Source organism: Protopterus annectens, chromosome 11.part0 (assembly GCF_019279795.1).
Source record: "Protopterus annectens isolate FY-2018-M chromosome 11.part0, PAN1.0, whole genome shotgun sequence".
NCBI lineage: Eukaryota > Metazoa > Chordata > Ceratodontiformes > Protopteridae > Protopterus > Protopterus annectens.
In genome coordinates, this window is record NC_056745.1 from 1036204576 (window position 1) to 1036210575 (window position 6000).

Genomic DNA, 6000 nt, shown 5'->3' on the forward strand with positions numbered 1-6000 from the left:
ATAGACAAGAGGGAGTTGGTATTTACTGGAGAAAACAGGCAAAGGAACCAAGATATTGGCAGAAAATAATTAGAGAAGGAAAGGTAATAGAGTGGGAAGAGGCCGAGAATTTATTTGGACTACAGGCTAGAGATTGCCTTCCTTATCAGGATTGATATCAAGAGTATAGGCGAAGAGAAAGAAAATGGGGGATCCCAACTGAAAGACCAGCACTGGTAGAGTATTTAGTAGACTCTAGAATAGAAGCTGCTGTTAAAAAAGGGATTCGTAGTAGAGCATATAAAATATTGCATGATAGTTAGAATCAATCAGAGGAGGTTAGAAAGGATTGGGAAGAGAGATTGGATAAACAATTCATAAAGAAACAATGGGGGATTTATGTAGGTCTCCCAAATATGCAACAAAGTCTAGAAGATTTAGGATCTTTGCCTGGAGGTGTTTCGTAGGTATTTTTATACCCCAAGTAGACTCCAAATAATTTTTCCTCAGGTAGATAGCAAATGATGGAGGTGTGATGGGAAAGAATGAGGTAATTGGGAACATACTTTTTGGAAATGTAATGAGTTAGCAGACTTTAACAATTCCCTGCAGACTACTCTGTCAGAAATACTGGGTGAAGCATATTGGTATAACTAAGGAAATTATTTTTTGAGCTATGATACAGAATTGGAAGTGCTTAGACATAATAAGGCCTTGCTGAGTCTGATTATTGTGGCTGCTGAAAAAACAATTACTAGAAAATGGAAATCAAAGTCTAAAGCAAATGTACTAGAAGTAGTGAATATAATAAAGGAGATAAAACAGCTAGAAGTAAGATCTTTGGAAAAGAGTAGGAGTAAATTCCATAGAAAAAAATGGAAATTGTGGGAAAAGTACACGCAGAATAACATTTTAAGGGAATGAGGTTTAAAACAAGACAGGATTTGAATGAGCTATGTAAATGTATGGTTACCTATATCATAAGTGATAATTTAATAAAGATGTTTCTTTTTTAAATCAGCCTGCAAAAGGAGTCAGTGGGCCTTGGCAAAAATTACATAATTTGGACCCTGCCAATTGAGCAGTCAAGTGTCTCATCAGAATTGATGAAATCAGAGAAACCCACTACTGTGTAAGAGGCTTAGGGACACTCAGAATATGCAGAATGTGTAGTCCTCAATACAAGACTGTGTCCTTAATCAGGACTGAGTTAGTCAGTGAAGGGACTGATTATGATTTAAAATGTTTTGGGGGAAGTTGCAGCAGGATTTAAGATGAGAATGGTGTTCACTGGGATTAAAAGAGTTAATATAGCTTGAGGTATCACAGAAGAATTAATCATTGTTACTCAATTTAGGAGTCCAGTGAGAGGCTCACAAAGAGAATGTCATCCAGTAATATTCTCTAGTTTAGCAGAATTAAATAACCCACGGTATACTTAAATTACTTAGAAGCCTTCCTTCAGTGACGACAGCTTATGAGATTGTTTGCATAACATGTGACATCAGTGCTGCTTCTGAAACCTGCTATAATTGCTCTCTGACAGGTTAGCTCTCTATAATTATGCAGGTGAAGTTTAAAAAAAAAACAGGATAGGGACACCTCTTTTGAGTCCTAGCCCTGTGGTTTAGATGGATGAAACCCTGAGTATAACACAGATGAGAGTTTGATTAGCACCCAGGGTGGAGAAGATGGGAATGGCGCAGCCAGTTGTGGCTCAGCTGTCCTGACTTGGGAGGAGAAGAAGGGAAGGGACTTTGACTCACTGCTTGGGTGATAACTAATGGAAGCACTACGTGTTACCCCCATGGAATAAGAGCCTGCCGTGCACACATTTCTTCTGTGTAAGAGCACTAGCTTGGGAAGTCAGCATGTGTCTGCAACAAGACAGCAACTTTAGTGGCGGTCAAAGGACCTGCAGTTAGAGGGGGTGGTAGGTTGCTCCATTGGACATGATAGCTGGCCTACTCCATACCACTTGAGTTTTATCATAGAAAGAATTAATAGGCTAATTAGGCATCCCTGGCAGGAGTAAATGGGTCATAGGACTTTTGCCTAGCCTGGGGATACCTGGCTGCCATCCCTGACAGAAAGAATGAGTAGACAGTTAAAGGTGGTGGTGCCATTGGGCAGGTACATTGGGGGAGCAAAAAAAGATGCCTCCACTTCAGTAGAGATCTTAAGCTCCTACAGCTGATAACATTCCTTCTCCTTAACACAGTATTGTTTCACGGTAATAGCATGCTCTCTTCATGGACATGTATCTCCTTAAATGTAGACAACACTCTAGCTTCAAGCAGAAACTGAGATAAGTAACTACTTTTTTGTATTTCGAACTCGAAAATATAGTTACTTTCTCAAAAGTATGTTATTCAAACTCAAGCTAGAAGGTTAGTTGATTTCTTAGTATCTGAGGGGTTATGTAGAGTTGTTGGTCTCTCTCTCTCTCTCTCTGTCAAATCAACAAATACACACAATGTTTCCCTTCAAGTTGCTGTGGTCTCAGAATTCATTATAGGAGTTAGCGCTCCCTTCATGAGGGACCTGGAGTTCTGATCCCCCACAAAAAATTCAGATCCATAACTAGGGTGGGTAAAGACAGCATGATATGCAATGGTAATCAGAGTGCTGAAAATGCTGGCATTCATTCAATTAATTTGGAATGTTGGCATTCACTCAGTTAAACAGTATATTGTGACTGTCCATTGCAAGCAAGTTTGAATGTCAGAAGAGGGTTTTTTTTTTTTTTTTTTGGTTGTTCTTCAACTTTAGTCTGGGGGTGTACCTCTGTAGTGAACTTCCAAGAAGAGCAGTTTATCCACTTACTGATGTAGAAAAAATGCTAATGTTCGTTTTTTTTCAATTCTGATTGAATGAGGTTTTTAGTAAATATTTTTCATTTGGGGGACTGTTTTCAACTAAGATTTGGTTAATGAAACCGTATGCATTTGCATAAAAAGCCATTATTCCTTTGATTGCAGGTATGCCATTATGTGAAAGGTAGGTTTTGGTATGCCTTTTCTCTGTACATGCATGAAAAAATGTTACAATGAAAAAGCAAATAAATATAAGCTCAAACTGAAGGATTATTAAATCATTCACCTTTGTTATGATATTGAAAGAGAAATTGCCCCCCCCTTGCCCACTACAATGACATGCAGATCTCAAATGGTGAATGAACTTCATGCAACAAGTTGAAACTCTTTATTGAGCCCGAGTACCGTCAACAGATGTCAGTGAAAATAATACAGAAGAATGAATAAGAAAATCCTGAGACCAAAAGACTGAAGTTGCATTTAGAAGAAATCTTCCAAAACAAAAATAAACCTTCCTTGAGGTGATGTAACCTTTTAGTTGTATTAAGTTAAGGTATGTCACCGGTGAATTTCCCAACAATAAGAGGTTTGATAAGGGTTATTTTTTCTGTGTGTGTGTTTTGTAAACCTGGGGATGTGTAAATATTCCAGGAAAAACAATTTGCTCTTTAGTTGCAGTGTTTTCTGATTCAGTCTTCTGTATCACTTTCAGTGTGACTTTGTCACTGGGTTTGAGTTAGACCACAGGTGTTTGCATTATTTTACTTGCAATGAGTAAATGATTTCATCCTGGGTGCCATAAAATTATCTTAAAACTGTCTAGGCCTGTCTGTTTATGAAGTGATTTTCCACCAGGTATACAAGGAGACGTAGGTTTTCTCAAGAATTTGGTAGGGGCTCCAACACAGATTTCTCATAATAAAGGTGAAAATAATTCAATTAGTGAAAATTAATCTTCAAATTTATCAGCTGAGCAGAAGTCATCATTCAGAAGTTTAAAATTAGTGGTAGAATGTGTTCTAGCGATCTCTTAACTTATTCTTTTAGCAAATTCAAAGTAGCTGAAACTGAAATCGATTTAATAAAAAAAAGTTATTAATAGCATAAATCCACTTGTGGCATTTCCATAGTCTTTTTCTATCTAACTGTTGCTTATGCATTTGAAAATAGTATAAAATTGTTATAAACATTACCTGGCCACAGTAGACAATGTGTGGGTTCCTTGAGTAATAGTTGCATTTATTATCCTGATGTACAAGTATATGTTCAGGCACATTTCCTCTACTTGCATGGATTTTTGATCACTGCTGTAGCATTCAGGATGCTGTGATTTGGGTGTTCTGTTTTTGGCTCTCACTCATCCATAATTTAAAGTTTACATAAACTAGAATGGCATGAACCTTTAATATGACTGTAGCATACCTTTGCAGGAAATGCATGGCATGTTGGGCTCATAAGTTCCTTTTTGAGGTAAGAAATGTGGCTGGAATTTGCAAAATTACAGTGGTTACTGCATGCTGATGCCACGCAGCTTGCAACCACAAGTTGACACTGGCAGATGTTTAATTTTTAATGCATGCTGTCAGTTATCCATTGCTGCTTTAATGTATTTACTAAGTACAGTATTGTATAAATTTACATCAGTTTCTAGGCTGCTAATTCTGGAAAAAAATGAAAAGTCATGACTTAGACATTTATGGCAAACATCTACATTTTAGAGCAGCAATGTACATTTATGGGAACCCCACAAAGTTTGCTTACGCCAGAATATATCAAACTATCTTGAGTTTTAGAGCCCACAATAGACAATAAAACTCAGAAAAAGGCAGCAACCACAAAGTAGGCACATGATCTTGAATCCACTTTCCACGTTTATTTGGAAGAGAGTAAGAAGAAAATAGCTGTGTAAGTTGAACTTACCATAACAGTAGATGTCTGAATGAGTACTGCTGCTGTAGCCTTAGCTGTATGGGTTATGTCATGCCAAAGATATAACAGCTGGCCAACTTCCAAAGCTTCAGGGCACCTTCCACACACCTAAATTGTCAGGCAGTTTGAGCTGAGCTGAATAAAAGACAAGTTTGAGCACAAAGCCCTTAAAGCTTTCCTGCAGCTGAAGAGTTCGTGGCTGTGAGGCTTTCGAAGATCGGCAGTCATCTTGTGCTTTCCTTTGCTAGGCAGGTAAGTTCCCTTTAGCAGAAAAAACTTATGTATTTACTGATGTTTTATTTCTTTCGTCTTCAAGAAAGTTATTTTAAACCTAGGAGTGTTGCGTTTTAATGGACTGTTTCAAGACCATAGCATATACTTTTAAACAGAGCACTCGTTTTTTATCTGTCAGTTTTTAAAGTATTATGAACTAACTGATAACATTTTTCTGTGGAGAATTTGTTTAATTTTCCATTGTGGGGTTGCCATAGTGTTTACTTTTTGTGGACTGGTAGTTTTACCAGCATTTGCTGCTTGTCTTCCCTAGGAAAGAGGCACCAATTTTGGCTTGACCGTGGAACAGATTGTCGATCCCACAGTTGGTCCTCCTTCCAGCCACAAAATGAAAAAGTTAAGCAAACAGGATCATTGGAAAGTCTTTCATAGCTAATGATTGATTTTTGACTTATTCTCTGGCAGAAAATCCTAATAATATATGTCAAATTAAAATATAAGACTCAGTTTTTGAATAAATGAGCATTAAATATTAAATGTGATTGCTCTTGTCAAATTATGAAAAATACAAGTAGAGTTAGTAAGAGAATGTAATGCTAGAAGATAAATGCCGATGTCATGAACACAGTGCAGTTACCCAGAGAGGGTGTTCATATGACCGGAAGAATTAGTGACCTGATATTTTGAGGAGTTTTATCACATTGAGATGTGCTGTAATAGTCTTTGAAGTTGGAAATGTTTAGGCCCTCCTTTTATTTGGTGTTAGGTAATTTATTGAGATTGATTTTCAAAGGCTTCTTTCTCATTCCATAAAGTGAATAGAAGAGGTTGCTGTGTTTCTTAAAGTATATCGCTGGAATACTGAAGTACTATTATTGCAAAAAGTAGAATAATATCAGGAATATGTTCATTTTCAGTATGAAAGCCCAACCCAAGAGCTTGAATGTGAATGTACACCCACTGTCTAAATCTGCTTCGATTGTAGTGATGTTTTTTATCAAGACTGGAGAAAGTTTTTGAATCTGTTGTATATTTGATTCCT